Consider the following 16833-nt stretch of genomic DNA (forward strand, 5'->3'; position numbering starts at 1 on the left):
GGGCCGTTCGTGCTTTTCAAGACAAACTGTTGGACTTCTCTGGCCCTTTGGTGAAAATATTGGACATGGCCCTACAAGTGCAAGATTCGGGGAGTGCCTTTCACCCAGAAGTGTTAGCTGGTTGGACCCAGCGTGCTATTTGTTTTCTTGGCAACACAAACTGTGATCTTGCTTCCGAAGGACGGAAATCTGTCCTTCTATGAATTGACCCTCAACTGGTGGATTTAGCTTCGGCTGAGGAAGGACCCCTAGCCGAAGGACAATTGTTCGGAGACCATTTCATGAAGGACATCGCAAAGTATGTGAATACATTCACATCTGAAGCGCATGTTCAACCCCCTTTTTGGGAGGCCAGGCCGTTTTCAAGGATGCTCGACTGCCCGTGGTTTCCAACAAAGTCCTAAAACAGGGACCTACCCGAGATGCAGAGGATACGTCCAAGACCTTTCTCAAGCGGGTTTCTACCCATCCAGAGTTAGAAGTGCCTGTTATCGCAACTTCTGTGGTCTCTCCAGAGGCTGCAAAGCCATCAATAACAACCCCGCAGGTAACAAATCTCTCGGTTTCCCTTCTTCCTCTGGGGGCAGGTTAAAGCATTTTGTTCACAGTTGGGTAAGCATTTCCTCAGATGTACGGGTGCTAAACACAGTTTGAGGTTAAACCATAGAGTTAAATGCTTCTCCCTTCCAGCCAGTCCACCCCCCTCCTCTCTGTTTTTCCCTACAAGACGAAGCCTTTATATATTGCGAAATTCAAGAATTACTAACAAAACAAGCCATTGCATTGTCTTCCCATCACCCAACAGGTTTCTGCAGCAATGTTTTTCTAGTTCAGAAAAAAGGCGGTGGGCAGAGATTGTTTCTCAATCTCAGACACTTCAACCATTTCATTGTATATCGACACTTCAAGATGAAATGTATTCATCTTTTACAAGATCTTCCCCAGGGGAGGGACTGGATGGTCGGTCTCGATTTATAAGACGCTTATTTGACAGTACCCATTTCTCCTTCCCACAGAAAGTATCTGTAATTCCGTTGGAAGGACATATGGTTCAAATATCTGACACTCCTTTTAGGCCTCTCGTCAGCCCCATGGGTTTTCACAAAACTTCTGAAGCCGGTATTAGAAACACTTCGAAAGGGGGGCATTCGTTGATCATATATCTCGACGACATGATCATCTTAGCTCAGGATCAGTCTCTTCTTCTCACCCATTTATCATGGATAGTCTCCCTATTACAAAGTATGGGTTTTGTGATCAACCTCAAGAAATCTTCTATAATTCTGTCCCAGCAGATGGAGTTTCTGGGGTTTCAAATAGATTCGGTCAAAGCTCTTTCACTTCTTCCTTTGCAGAAAATGAAGTTGATCAAACGGGAATTGAAGACGACTCTGTCGAGACAGATGGTCTCTAAGATCCCTGGTGCTAATTGTGGGATTACTTGCTTCTTAGATTCAGGCGGTCTTTCTGGGTCCTCTGGATTACAGGGCCCTTCAAAGGCTGAAGATTATCTCCAAGAAGGGCTCTCTTACGATCAGCTCATTCCCCTCTCAAGCGATGCTCAGAAGGAAATACAATGGTGGCTGTCTCACCTGGAAGCCTGGAATGGCAAAGTCATTTACAGGGCCTCTCCAGATGTAGTGATAGAATTAGATGCCAGACGTTGGGGCTGGGGAGCGAGATGCAGATACTTTTCAACAGAGGGGTGGTGGTCTTTGGAGGAACTTCACCTCCACATCAATTGTCTGGCACTATTAGCTGGCTCCTTTGCCATCAGATCCATCTCTCCCATCAAGAGCAATTGTTGCATCCTTCTCAGGATGGACAATGTCTCCGCAGCTCATTACATCAGCCACTGGGGTGGAAACAAATCTCGCTTTCTGGCAATATTTGCCAAGGATTTCTGGCACTTTTGCCTTTCGCAGAAGACCATGGAAATGGTGGAGTTTCTCCCAAGTGAACTCAACCTTGTGGTGGACTGGAACTGAGGGATTCCAGTGACTGGAAACTTAATCCATCAGTCTTTCAGTGGATCAGTTCGATTCTAGACCATTTTCAGTTAGATCTTTTTGCATATCTTCTCAATTATCAGCTCCCGCCTTCCTACAGGATTGGTCAGGTCAAATGAATTACGCGTTTCCCCCTTTACAATGATCCAGACAGTGGCATCTTATACCAGACATCAGAGCACATCTCTCATTCTGATTACCCCAGTGTGGAGGAGTCAGTCTTGGTTCCCCTCACTTCTGGAGTTATACACTGCACTTCCTTTTCTCCTTTCAATCTTCCCGCATCTCCTCTTGGACCCAGTGGGGGCACCCCACCCTCTTCTTGTTTTGGGCCAATTAACCCTCATGGCTTAGAAGATTTCGGGGGACATAACCAAGTGCAGGGCATTTCAACATCAGCTGCCCAACTTATACACAAGATTGGGCTCCATCCACCCTCAAACAATATTCTTTGGCATGGAACAAATTGGTGGGTTGGTGCCTTCAAAATGGATGTGGATTCTGTGGGATCCGAATTCAAGGATGTATTGAATTTCTTGTCTGAATGCGCTGAATAGAGTTTAAGATACAGGTCAGTAAACAATTTTAGATTGGCAATTTCCGCTGGACTTGAATGGATAGATGGTAAGCCAGAAGGGTCAACATGTGTTAGTTTGTAAGTTGCTTAAAGGTATCAGGGTGGCTCTTCCACCCAAACCATGCTATTCAAAACTTTGAGATGCAAATGTCATCTTGAATTCCTGGCCAGACAACTATTTATTGTCTATTAAACAGTTATCTGCAAAATTGACAATATTATTATGTTTGATTTCATGTTGCAGAGTTTCAGATGTGAAGGCCCTGGACTTAGCAGGTAGGTTGTTTTCTCCTAATTGAGTTTCTTTTGTCATTTCCAGAAGGACTAAATGCATGTCTAGATCAGTGGATTATCCGGCTTTTCCCCATAATGATAAATTGTGTGTAGTTAAGTGTCTGAAGGTATAAGAATGTACTGCTATCCATAGGAGTGATCCGCTTCATTCTCTGTTGATTGCAACTCAGAAACCTTTTCGACCAGTGTCTGCTGTGACTTTGGCCCGACTGGTTCAGTGGGTCATGTCAGAAGCAGGCATTGATATTTCTGTTTATGGACCTCATTCCACCAGAGGTGCCATGGCTTCTAAAGCTTTTACAATGGGTTCTAGGTTAGAAGACATTCTGCGTGCAGCTGATTGGTCCAGTGACTATGTTTGAAATGTTTTATTATAACTATTGTGCAATGCTTCTTTTTTGGTGGTTGAACAGCTTTGAACCAGGATAATCTGAGCCTCCAGTCCTGACATAGAATACAACATTTTCTAGCTTTGCGTCAATAATTTTAGATTCTATTAAGGACACAGAGGTGAGGATCATCCCACCCATGGGGACAATTGTGATTGAGTCTGCAATTTATCAAGTTGGCCTTTGTTGTCATTTAGGGCCAGATGTATCATCACGGCCCTTTGCGATTCGGAAATAGCGATTTTTAAGAAATCACTATTTCCAACTCGCAAAGTGCCATGCATCACATATGCGAATCGGTAATAGCGATTTCTTAAAAATCGCAAATGCTATTACTGAATCGCAAATTGCGATACCGGCCCCATTCGCAGCTATGGGCCTGTTGGCCCATATCTGCGAATTTTTTGCATTTCCAAAATTGCGATTTCTGAACCAGAAATCACAATTTTGGAAATGCAAAACCCCAGGGTGCTGGGGGCCTAAGGCCCCCTCTGCTGCACCCCAAAAACATTTTTGGGGACATGTAAGGTGCACACATGCCAAAAGGGCATGTGTGCTTTACATGTACAATTTAAAAATGCATTTCTAAATGCATTTTTTAATTTTGCACCAGGTTACCACCTGGTTTCTTTTAATGGTATTTTGCACGTGCAAAATGCCATTCTGCAAAAAATCGCAATTTGCGATTTTTTGCAGCATCTCCTTGCGATTTGGATTTTGCGAATCGCAAATTGCGACTCGCAAAACCAGGTCGCAATGCAAGAAATCGCAATTTTTGCGATTTCTTATTTGTGGTCTGCGCATACCTTTCATGCATCGCAGACCACGTTTTCGCACTCGCAAACGGCCAAATTTTGCGATTCGCACCGTTTGCGAGTGCAAAACAATTTCATACATCTGGCTCTTAAAGTACTCTTTCTTCTTTTGTCACCGATGGTGTGTAGGAATATACATATTTTTCTTCCTCGCTAGGATCGGATTTCTAAGGTCTCATAATTCTTCAAGAGATTCTAAATTCTTGGTTGTCTACAGGATCGGCATTCCGTCCCACTGGATTGGCCTTCGCAGTTGAAGTTCTTATCCAGGATCTGCATGGTTGGTAGCAAAGAAAGAGGTAGTCAAGATGGTGCCTCTCTATTTTGTAGGCTGCTATGAATTGCCATTGGTGGCTCATAGCAAGGCATGTTTCAAAGCCTCAGCGTTATAGTGTGTTTTCTGTTTTTTTACTGTTTTATCATTGGCTGCTGGTTTTTGAGTAGTAAAGATTGAGAAGCACAATCCTCGCCTCCGTGTCATTAATAAAATCTAAAATTCTTGACACAAAGCTAGAAAATGTTGTAGTGGTCACGAACATAGCAACACAAAAGGATGATGGACGGAGTGCTGAAACTTTTCAAACACTCAACCCCAGTCACAGATCTGAGTTTAATCTATTGTTCTTTTGCTCACTCTGCCACCCCAGTTTGGTCCCAGCCATATGCAAATCAGTCATGACTCTGTTTCCCATGAGAACAATCCAGTCGTAACTGGAAGGCCCTCCTTGGACCGGTTTCAGGGTATCACCCTTCATCAGCCAGGCTAGCTTGAATCCAGTGGCACATTGAGCATGGGACCAACATCTTGGCATACCCTTCCCACTTAGGGCAACTTTAGCAACATAAAAGGATGATGGATGGAGTGCTGAAACTTTTCTAACACTCACACCCAATCATAGATCTGGGTTTAATCCATTGTTCTTTTCCTCACCATGCCATACCCCAGTTTGGGCCCAGCCATATGCAAATCAGTCTTGACCCTGTTCTCCATAGAAACAGTCCATCCGGAACTGCCAGGCCAGGTCTTCCCTGGACCGAAAACAAGCATCCTAGGACCAGTTTCAGGGTATCACCCTTCATCAACCCGGCTAGCTTTAATTCAGTGGCACAATGAGCACAGGACCCATGCCTGGACATACCCTTCCAACTAAGGGCACTTAAGCAATACAAAACTATAATGAACGGAGTGCTGAAACTTTTCAAACACTCACCCCAGCCAATAATACTGGGCATTTCTCTGTAAAGTACTCCATGCTTTGTGTAGCTAATCCTTTCGCTATAAATAAGCAAATGTCTTTCAAAATGTGCACGTTCCAATTGCTGTGATATTGTGTATTATCAATATATTAAGCTGTCACTGGTAAATTACTGACTGCCACTGGGGGACAGTCAATTGGTATCGGACATCTTTGCAATATTTGTGGTGAGAGCCATGGAAACAGCCATGGCCCTAGTGGAGTGGTCACGAACATCCTCAGTAGGATCATTTATGGCTAGAGAATAGCAGATCTTGATAGTGAGGATGACCAAACACAAAATGGTGCATTTTTGTCACACAGACTGTCCAACATGGAAAGCAGAGACAACTATGATTAAAAAGGATGGTATGTGAGAAGAACCATATTATTCATGTAGAACACTGTGAAAGTTGGTTTAAGTGAAAGAAGCTGAAGTTCCCTAACGCTAGAAGCTGAAGTTATCACCAACAACAATTTAGAGATTGAAGGGGAGTCAACACTGTATTGGCTCACAGGGAGCGGCCATTAAGAAAGTCAACAGAATATTCAAATCCTACTGAAGGACAGCAGTGGGACAGAACAAAATAAACCTTTATAAGGTGTCACTTATTGGCGACCCAAACAAGGATGTCTATTTAGAAAGGAATTTGAAGATTAAGAGCAACCAACAATACTATGATTGTAGCTACTGCCAGTCGTTGCTGTGCAAGAAACAAAACGCAAATTGAAAAATGAGTGAAAGGCACAGTTTAAGAGGATCTAGGCCTTTCTATTTCAACCATTGAGCACTTTTATTTAGGTGACCCCCATAAATACATCTTGTAGTGGTTTCCTAGCAGTCAAGAGGGGGTCCACAACTATATCAAGAAGGTAATAGGTTCTGTTCAGTATTTAAGTGTTCAGCCACAACATTTGGAAACTGGACTAGAGGACCTGAACATCTTTTTGCGAGAGCGGGTATCCTCTGTGCAGAAGAGGGGGCAGAATTAGGAGTGCCAACAGATTGGTGCAGCAGATCTTCCTTGTCAAGTTTATGGAATTCAAGATCACCTGTGCTCAATTCACTTGCTTGATTCCACATGACATTTTACAGAAACAAAATTGGTGGAAACAGACCTAGCCTCAAGACCATAACAACACAAAGGCATCTCAAGTAACCATTCTGAGGGAAGTGCATGGTACAAAACTGAAGACACTTCCTGCTCAGGGCCATGGAAAAGAGATTCACATATCAGAACAGCAATCAAGAGATAACTTCATGTCACTTTGGGGAACAGTTGCCACTCATGGTTTCCAATAAGGCAACAAAGCATTCACTCTCACATAAAGGGGAAACTGCTAGATGAATTGATACTGGGAAAGCTCCTGTTGCTGCACCCACTGCCACAAGCAAATCACCTCCCAACACATGGTCCACAACCACCTCACTAACCTGTCTGTTGATGTATTGGGGTCTTATTGGTGTCTGACAGAATATGAATACACTAAAGTACACAATAAAGTGATGGATGGAATGCTTAAATCAATCTCAACCACTGGTAATTACTTGGGGTTGCATCTCAATCCATATTTATTTTGCACACCACGTCACCTCAGTGTGGACCCAGCTATATGCAAATCAGTCTAGACTCTTCTCCAGTCAGAACAGTCCAGCCCGAACTGCCAAACCAGGTCCTCCCTGAACCGGAACACATACAATCCAGGACCAGTTTCGCCCTAGTTGTGGGCTCGTCAGCCAGGTACAGCATGCTTCCAGTGAGACAGTATTGCACTGGACCTACTTCTGTGCATACCCGTCGCACTTAAGGGGGACACATTGAAGTACACAAAAAAGTGATGGATCAATGCTTGAATTAATCTCAGCTACAGGTAATTACTTGGGGCTGCACCCCAACCCATTGTTATTTTGCACACTTTGTCACCTCAGTTTGGAGCCAGTATGGAAATCCGTCTTGACCTTGCTCCAATCAGAACCGAACAGCCCAGACTGCCAATCCAGGAACCCCCAGACCTAGAACACAAGGAACCTAGGACTGGTTTTGCCCTAGTTATGAGCTCATTAGCAGGGTAAAGCTAGATTCCAGTGATGTGTGCACAGGACCCACATCTGGGCATAACAGTGCCACTTATGGTGACACACTAATTAAGGCAAAACCTGTTCTACATCGCTTGTATTCCAGTCCACGGAGGATCCGGCCTAGCAGTTCGTGCTGCAATGTTCCCATGTGGAACAGGGTCAAGACTGATTTATATATGCCTGGGTCCAAACTAAGGTGGCACGGTGGGTGAAAAACAAAGGCTTGAGATGCGGCACTGAGCGACCGCAAGTAGCTGAAATTAATTCAAGCACCCCATCCATCACCTTGCTGCTATTGCATTTGACAGTCTGAATGGCACTCCCCAAAATAGAGGGACATATGTTGTTGTGGCAAGGCACAGCACTTATAGATCCAGCACACTTATGTGCAGATGCGGTTTCTGGAATAGACCTTGTGCTGACATTTCAGCCAAATTGGTACACCAACTTAGCAAGGAGTAATTCGGCACTATGGAATCTTGGGCCTGCGCTGCAAAATTAGAGGGGTCCATCCACCAGTAATAATCTAAATGAACTGACTGGTAGATCTGCACCCAAACTGAGAGGCTCCATTGATGCTACAGCCAGTTTTTAAAAAATCACTGAAGGGATTCCATCTGCAAACTAGCATGTGGCACCTTGCAGACACATGCAGGAGCAGTGGCCAAGTCAGAAATCTATGACTCATGAGCTAAGAAGGTTGTCTATGCTGTTACTATATTGCCCTGGAATAATCAAAATGAAATTCCATACTGATGTAGGAACTCTCTCACTGTGGAGTATAGGCCAGGTAAGCAAGACATAACCCTTCTTTCCATGAACAAGTCAGCTTTCTCTCAAAGCACAGACTCACCATCGTAAGGCAAGCCCATGAGGACTGCTTGGACATCACATCAGAAGCCAGTGGAACACATCCAAGTATGAAGGGGCTGCATGAAGACCGTGCCCATGAATCGAGCCAGTGTCCACACAATACACTTTAGGCTCTGTTTAGAGGCATTCAAAACATTGTTGCTCAGATCAATGAACAATTTTTTATTGTGTCAAATAGGTAAATTACCAAGTTTTGCCAACTGGGGAAGGGGCACGGACATTTCATCTCAGGAAGAAGGTGGTGTTTTCTCTTCGGAAAGTGAGACTGCCTGAGGCAAACACTTTATGCTCTACAGAGTCAAACTCCTTTTGACTCCCTATAAATGGAAGTGCTGTACAAAAGATATTTGGGATTAGTTTTAAGTAAGCTTAGACTACAATGTCTTTCCAAAGAAGTCTGAGATACCACTTTTGTGAGTCAACCAGAATAGGTCTATGCTATTGGATATTTGTCTGTAGAAAGCTGGATGAAAAGCATGCAGCCATGACCTTCTACAAGAGACTCATCAAATGGGAGCAAATGGGAGCAAATGGGATTGCAAGATATTTGTCAAGTGTTAGATTAGATGCACAGAGGCAGGGATAAATTCTTAACTTTCTGTTGCTTTTTGTCCCACAGTGGAGAATTAATTGTTTTTCTCTGAAGAAGGACTGGAGATATAAGGGATATCCTTTATGGTTGAATATCCAGGCAGCCCACATTTTGTATATCAATACACAAATCAGCATCAACATTAAAGAGGAAGAAGTAGGTTACCAATTCCAGAGTCATGATCTTCTGCGCACTTCCATAATGCTTATCAAGTAGTGCAAAATAATCTAAGAGCGAAGCAGTGTCTTCATCCATGCAAATCTTTGAGTCTTGGAAAGGTGTTCCACCAAAAGTTCATCATCAAAACGTACCTCCATTTACTCTGCTCACTGACCTTATCTCAGTTGACTTCAAGAGAAGCACCATACTCTTCCCCAAGGGGGCATACATATCAGCACGGAAGAAGGCTTCAACTGAATGTGAGATAATACTTTGACCGGTTTCAACTTTTTCTTAGGTGCCAAAGCCCATGGAGGCACGACATCAGCAGTTGATAAGGTCAGAGCTGAGCAGTAATCAAATCTGCAACATCGTGCTCACCCTTGGGTGTTGCCCCGTGGGCATAGAAAATATCCTCAACAAGTGAAACATCATCATCCACAAAGCCCCAATCTGCTTAGGGTCAGCCGACAGAGCCAGTAATGTCAGTCTGCTAATTTTCAAAGTTTTATCCATGATGAGAAAGTCTGGAGTCAAGACCCCAAAAGGTCCAGAATGCATGCCAGTTTCCCTGAGGAAAGACAAATATTTTTCCTTGATATGGCACCTTGGGTGTGTGTTTTTTTTATATGGGATTATCTTTTTGACAATGTTAGGAGACTTGTCTGAAGATGTAGGGACACCCTTCGGCATATACCTCCAGGCCCTTGCCAAACAGCTGCTTATAGTCTCACTCCCTCAAGGAATCAAGGTGCATCTTACATACTAGAGTATGCAGAATTGTGTTTGCCCTTTAAATTCACATGCAAATGTCTCATGGGTCTCAAAAAAGACATTTTCTTGTGGTATCTGACCCGGTTTGAATTTGAAAGCTTTGGGAGCTCTTGGTAATGACATCAATCATCTGTGTAAAAACATGATCTGGTGGCAGTGCATTATCTGCTATAATGTCATCATATCTGGCATATGGAGTGACAGCTGAAGCTGCTTAGCGCCACCTGGCAGTGCTATAAAGCTGTACATTTGGAAACGTTTTCCACACAAGTCTGATGCCTGGAAGGATATTCATAGGCTGAGCAATCTGCATCCATCAGAGATACCTCACATTACTGTTGCATTTAGTCTTTGCACTTTGTGTATTCTAGCCCGGTTTATTTGCAGACTTCAGCTTGGTTTTGATCCGACAGCCAAAGCAGCTGTCAAACTGTCATGCAGGACTACTTTACTTGTTTTAGTTCTAGTGCCCCAATCATGGATTAATCAAGAGTACATTTACAACAGGGGCATGAAAGACCCTGAACATTAACTTATTTGTGTGATGTGTTCAGACCTTATCAATTGATAACTAGTGCACTCCCAAATATATCTTATTTTGCATTTCCAGATGGAGGGCAACCGCAGCCACCACCCACCAATTTATTCTTCATTTTGACAGGCTGAAATTAATTTGGGACTAACGAATGCAGTAAAAGGGATTTGCTTCCCTACATGAATCCTTGCAGAGAATATTGCTCATCAAAGCAAGACTTGACAACTCACAGGAGAAGTAAACTAAAATAAGGCTGATAGGTTAATGTGCACCGATATTTATACAGCACTTTCCATAGCCTTTGAAGTTCCAGGCTCTTTTTGATTGTGAAGTACCTATTCAGTATGTATCCTTTATATAACGCTTTGTGACTTTGATGAAGTCATGGATGATCCTTTAATTTATTAATTGTTTCAGCTGCAAGCCTTACAATATATAAAAAAAAGCAGTGCACACAACAACAAAATGTAGTTACATAAAATCATTAATCATGTCTTAAAAACAGAAGTCAGTTTCGTCCAGACATATCCATTGCTCATAAAGGAAACACATAAATATAAAATAATTTATAGGTAGAGCCACGCCCCTGACATATCTGGGGAAAGGAGCATTCCCCCCTCGGTACCAAACCTATACAAAGGGGACTCAGGAAAAAAGTACAAGTGCTCATGGTAGTTAGTATTAGCAGCAGTGATTTTGTTGCCGTATGGCTTTAAGCAGTTGGCAGCCAAGGACGTAACGGTTACACAACCGCTACATCCTTGGACTGGCTGATGGGGGGGCGGGGAGAGCTAGCGCTTCCCCCCCCCCATGAGCCTCGCCTCGGCGCCCCCAGGGCAGGGATGGAAGGGGAATCGCTTCCCCTTCCATCTCACTTTTTGAACTTTGGGACGCTGACATGTAGAAAAATCCACAAGACCCAGACATCTGAAAAGTAAACATCGGGGGAGTCCAGGGTGGTGTACTTCACATGCACCCCACACCACTTCAACTTTGCTGGAAATCACACATTTTTTCCATATTTTTGTGATGGAACCTTCCGGAATCCACAGGAATCCACAAAATTCCTACCACCCAGCATTCTCATCTATACTGATAAAAATTCTGCTCCACTTGTCAGCCTAAAAATGTTTTTTTTTAAACCGCCCTTTTGGACCCGCTTTGGTTCCCCCTCAATTTCAACATCTTTTTGGCTCTTCTCTGTTACAGGCACTTGGCCCACCTACACAAGTGAGCTATCATTTTTACCGAGAGACTGAGGGGAACATTGGGTGGTAGGAAATTTGTCCTGGTGAGATGATCCCACACAAAAATGTGGGACAAATGCGATTTTTCAGCTAAATTTGAGGCTTGCTGATGATTCTGGGTAAGAAAACACTGTGGGATCCACACAAGTCACACCTCCCTGGACTCCCTCGGGTGTCTAGTTTTAAGAATTGTCTGGGTTTGGTAGGTTTCCCTGTATGGCTGCTGAGCCCTGGACCAAACACGCAGCTGCCGTGCCGCCACCCCACCCAAAAACAGGTAGTTTTATATTTGATAATTTTGATGTGTCCAGATAGTGTTTTGGGGCATTTCCTTTCATGGGCACTAGGCTTACCCACAAACGTGAGGTACAATTTTTATCGGGAGACTTGGGGGAATGCTGGATGTAAGGAAATTTGTGGCTCCTCAGATTCCAGAATTTTCTGTTACTGAAATGTGAGGATAAAGTGTTTTTTGGCCAAATTGTGAGGTTTGCAAAGGATTCTGGGTAACAGACCTTGGTGAGCGCCCCACAAGTCACCCCATCATGGATTCCCCTAGGTGTATAGTTTTAAAAATGCACAGGTTTGGTAGGTTTCCTTAGGTGCCAGCTGAGCTAGAGGCCAAAATCCACAGTTAGGCACTTTCCCAAAAAACAGCTCAGTTTTATTTGGGAAAATTTGATGTGTGCACCCTGTGGTTTGGGGCATTTCCTGTTGCAGGTGCTTGGCCTACCCACGCAAGTGAGGTACCATTTTTATCAGGAGACTTGGGGTAACACAGAATAGCAAAACAAGTGTGATTGTCCCTTGTCTTTCTCTACATTTTGCCCTTCCAAATGTAAGACAGTGTGTAAAAAAAAGACATCTATTTGAGAAATGCCCTGTAATTCACATGCTAGTATGGTCACACAGGAATTAAGAGATGTGCAAATAACTACTGCTTCTCAACACCTTTTCTTGTGCCCATTTTCGAAATGCAAATGTTTTCCTGATACCTATTTTTCACTCTTGATATTTCAGGAAATTAATTGCTGTATACGCCGTATAGACTCAAAACCCATTGCAAGGTGCAGCTCATTTATTGGTTTTGGGATCCTAGGGTTCTTGATAAACCTACAAGCCCTGAATATCCCTGCAACCAGGAGAGTCCAGAAGACATAATGGTATACTGCTTTTAAAAAAATCTGACATTGCAGGAGTAAAACATGCAGAAAAATGGCTTGTTTTTTTCATCTCAATTTCAATATTTATTGTTTTTTCAGCTGTTATTTGCTGCAGGAAAACCTTGTAGGATCTACGCAAATTACCCCTTGCTGAATTCAGAATTTTGTCTACTTTTCAGAAATATTTAGCTTTCTGGGATCCAGCATTGGTTTCACACCCATTTCTGTCACTAACTGGAAGAAGGCTGAAAGCACAAAAAAATAGTAAAAATTAGGTATGTCCCAGTAAAATGCCAAAATGATGTTGAAAAATTGGGTTTTCTGATTCAAGTCTGCCTGTTCCTGAAAGCTGGGAAAATGGTGATTTTAGTACCACAAACCCTTTGTTGATGACATTTTCAGGGCAAGCCAAAAGTCTTCTTCAGCAGCCTTTTTTCATTTATAAAAAAAAAACATTTTCGCTGTATTTTGGCTAATTTGTTGGTCTGCACAAGGGGTACCTCTAGAATCCCTAGGATGTTGGAAAAAAGGACACACATTTGGCGTGGGTAGCTTATGTGGACAAAAAGTTATGAGGGCCTAAGTGCGAACTGCCCCAAATAGCCAAAAAAAAGGGCTGGCGCCTGAGTGGGTGTAGAAGGCCTGGCAGCGAAGGGGTTGAAAGAGATTATGAAAGAGCCTCATTTATGCAGGGGAGGGCCATGATTGTATGTCACAGATGGCAACTAGGGCTTTGTGGATCGGTCAGCCCTAATTTAGTTGTTAGCTCCCTCAGCTGGGGCAAAGGGGCCCATATATACAAGGCTATTGAGTTGTATTCACTAATATTACCCAGCCTTGTACAAAGTGCTACTGCAGTTTCAGTGGAATTTGCTCCACTAGATTTAAAAAGAGGGTGGAGCCACATGTGCCTTGCCACATCCAATTTCTTACAAAGCAGGGTGAAGTGGACCACATTGCCTACCTCCCCAGGAGTGAAGTCATAGTACTCAAGTCCTGCTGCCAACCTACGCGTGCGGGCCAAATAGCCTCTTAGGGGCAACACACCCAAACTATATTTAATGTATAGAGACCACTTTAATTCAGGATGCAGCAGATCCAGGTAATCCTGGGGGGCTGGATCATGGACATTATTAGAGTAATAGCTTGTGATCGAATCAGGCCTAAGTTCCTGGCACATACTCATCTTTTTAAATTCCTGATATCGTTCTTTTACCTGGCCCACGGTGTCCTGATTAACTCTGCCCAGATCCACCCAGGGAGCCTCTAACTTGAGGTTCCCTAGGGTGTCTATGTCATGAGTTCCCCAGGAAAGCCCCCTAGTCCACCACTCACAGTGACCTCTTCAAGTGTTTCTAGATACATTACCACCCTGGGAAGTGCTTTGTGACCTCGATTGGTATGTGGTTAATGGCTAGGTTCCACCAAAGACTGGGGGAGGGCCGCAGGGTCATCCCCATGGTCTTCATACAATTGATGGTTAATGATTTTTCCTCACAGTATTTAACAAAGCAGGCGAGCAGCCTCTTGGCCGCATTCTGTGCGTCATAAGTTCTGTCATCCACAAAGAGTAATACTAAAACCCTCCTACCAGCAACAACAGGGGCATCTAGCTGATCCACTAAAAGTGGACCACATAGTTCAGAAAAAGGCTGAAAGTAGGTGGGGGCCAGGACGCAGCCTTGCCGAACACCCTTTTGTACCTGGAAAGGGTCTGTGCACTCCCCACCCATCCTGTATCTCACTCTGGTATTATCCTTGTGCAGTGCCGCTATGGCTTTCATTAGGAAGACATTGACCCCTAGATCCATCAGTGACCTCCATAGTTTGCCCCTGTCCACTGAATCAAAGGCAGCTTTCAAATCTATGAAGACCAAATAAAATGCGGACCTTCTGACTACTGTGAATTTATTTGAAATCAGGAAGAGAAGGATGATCTGGTCAATAGTTCCCACCGAGGCCGGAAGCCAGCTTGTGCTTCTGGGTTCACAAACTGGGCTTCAGCCCACCGCTGAAGGCCGTTAAGTAGGACTTACCCTAAAACCTTCCCAGCTCCATCTAGAAGGGAGATCGGCCGGTAGTTTGCGGGACAGCCTCGATCACCCTTCTTGTAGATTGGGACAATAATGGCAGAGCACCAGGACTGCAGAAGTGCGTTACACTAAATGGCAGCATTGAACACCTTGGTAAGAATTTTAGCCCAATAATAAGGTACCTCGTAATAGAGGTCCACTGGAACCAGATCTTGGCCCGGGGCCGTGTTCCTCTTCATTGCTCCCTGCGCTCTAAGTACTTCCGGGATAAAAATTCCTATTTCACTAGTAGTGGTAAAAAGGGCACCTTGCATCTGCCTAGAAACCAAGGAATAGGCCTTGGAGGTACTGTACAATGTACTATAGTGATGAACCCAGGCAGTTGGGCCTATATAGGTTTCTACAACACTCGCTGCCCCCTTCCCCACTCTAGCTACCAGTTCCCAGAATATTTTGGTGTTATTGTCAGCTGTGGTTTCTCTGAGTTCAGCCCACAGTGTATTTTGATACAGCTGTTTCTTGGTTGTCAGTAGGCACTTGTAATCTCTTCTGTATTCTCTACATTTCTTTTCACTAGCAAAGCTATCATGGTGCTGTGTTAGGGCAAGCAAAACATCTTTCACTCCTTATCAAACCATCCTTCACATCCTGACTCCCCTTTTCTGGTGGTACCATCTGGCTTAGGTGATGCTGGTTTAGACCACAGGGCCCCCAACTCCCCTATCATCAGATTGTAAACAGCCAGTATCAAAGGACTGTCGTTGGCCAAAGTGTCTGATAGGTTGTTTATAGTTCGCTATTATAGATTCAAGCTGCAGGAGTCCCTGCCAATACATCTTACCTTCCCACCGTATTCTCCTTCTGAAGTTGAACAGGACAATCTCCCTCTCATAAAGCCCCAGGGCCCACCCTGATGTGTTTTCTAGCCCCAGATCTTCCGTCCTCATTATGACAAGTAGGTTACGATTACTTTACCACTCTGCTGACCACAGCCATATCTAGGACGGATGTCCATGCTTCCACATTGACAATAACAATCAATGACTGAGGAGGATCTACCATTATTGAAATTTGCCTTAGCAGCACCATCCGACTTAGAACACCCATTAACGAAGCGGAGATCATTGTTCACTAAAAGATCAGTAAAGGCCTCAGCTTTTTTGGTAGACTTAAAACAACTCATACCTGTCTCAGGGATCCCCCATACTACAATCTTCCAGCAAGATTGTGTTGCTGTTAATGGTGTCACAGGCTGATGTGTTGATGTCACCACATATCAGCATCACACTCCTACCTCTTTCATAACCCGCATTGTTTTACCATCTACCATGCCTCTTCTGACTTTTCCCAATGAATGCAGAGCACTCTTTCCAAAGTGCCGGGTCCCCCGGGGACCACGCTGGTAGAATATATGCAGTCAAGAGACCAGCCACCACCCCTTTATCTTTTCCAGGCCTAAGTCTCACATGCTGAATGTTGGCAGAAGCCATCAGGAACGGCACATCTACTTGCTCTACTTTGCAATTTAACCTGCATAGCACCCATATTGAAATAGCCCAAAGGGAGTCCCTTCCCAGACCGGGCGGCCAGCATATCAAAACCCAAGAACCCATTGATGCATTATCCTTCAACAGCCCATGTTTTATGGAAACAACAAAAATCATGAAAACTAACATATTGTAACCAATCATTATCTTCCAGTTTGCTAGCCAATCCTGCTATGTTCCAGGACAGTATTCGCAGACAGCCCCCCTCTGAGTTATTGCAGGGTGGAGTTATGGGGGTGGAGTGCATACAGGAGGAATGGCTGAATAGGTAGGGAGTATCTTTGCTAATCAGTCAGTTCTTGCTCTAGGGGATGCTCCTGGATCTCCAGCAAGTACAGCTGCTATCCAGGACCAGTCCTCACAGTTGATCCCTTTTTTCCCCCTCACATCATGGCTGTGGATCCTGATTTGTCTACTGTTTTTGTAATTGGTGATAGTCAATGATTCTCACGCTCTGCTGCCCTCTGCTCTAGAACTCTTATGTCACCATGATGCCAGACCGTGCCTAACA

Source organism: Pleurodeles waltl, chromosome 4_2 (assembly GCF_031143425.1).
Source record: "Pleurodeles waltl isolate 20211129_DDA chromosome 4_2, aPleWal1.hap1.20221129, whole genome shotgun sequence".
Lineage (NCBI taxonomy): Eukaryota > Metazoa > Chordata > Amphibia > Caudata > Salamandridae > Pleurodeles > Pleurodeles waltl.